The following is a 767-nucleotide window of genomic DNA, read 5'->3' as shown; positions in this document are numbered from 1 at the left end:
CACCTCTATTTCCTCCTCTGTAAGATAGGAATAATAATAGTATGTGCCTCTAGGATTAAGTGATTCTTGTGTGAGCCTAGAATCGTGCTTCGCATAGTGTAACTGCTTGATGAATGTTAGCTCTTATTTACTGGACTGTGAAATGCTCCCATTTCAATTCTCTGGCATTTTTGAGGTCCTCCTGTCAGCTCAGTGATGGGACCTCTACATGGAACAAAACTACAACAGACACATGGACAACAGCCAGACCCGCGGAGGTTTTTACCAGCTAGAGGATTCTGGAAGTCACCTGATGGAAACACCTATCACCCCAGATCCTGCTGGGCCAAAGTTGGCCCTCTGTGTTATATGTCTGCTTGAGCCCACTACACAGGAATGGCTGGGTCCCGCACACACACAAGCAGATTAATAAAGGCTGGGGACAAAAAGGGTTTTGAGTGAAATATTTGTTGATGGATGAAAAGAGAGGAGGTCGTGGCTAGGCAAGCAGGCCTTCCCTTTGTAGTGAGGAGGGCCTCCAGTTGGGGGCACAGAGAAGGCTTCCAGAGCTGTGGCCCCTGACACAGGCAGCCCAGCCTCCTCAGGGCCTCTTTCCCCAGGGACATTGCTCCCCCAGTCCCTCTTCCCTGCAGACCAGCCCTAGGTAGCCCGCCCAGGGGCCCCAACAGCGCGGTGTAGGGAGGTCGGCCTGGGAAGGGGAAAAGGGAAGAAGGCAGAGGGAAGCGGAGCCGGGGTGGGGGGCCTGGGCTGCCTGTGTCAGGGGCCAC

The sequence above is a fragment of the Mirounga leonina genome, unplaced genomic scaffold (genome assembly GCF_011800145.1).
Source record: "Mirounga leonina isolate KUSES-001 unplaced genomic scaffold, KU_Mleo_1.0 Mir_151, whole genome shotgun sequence".
NCBI classification, from domain to species: domain Eukaryota; kingdom Metazoa; phylum Chordata; class Mammalia; order Carnivora; family Phocidae; genus Mirounga; species Mirounga leonina.
This window is presented reverse-complemented; position numbering follows the sequence as displayed.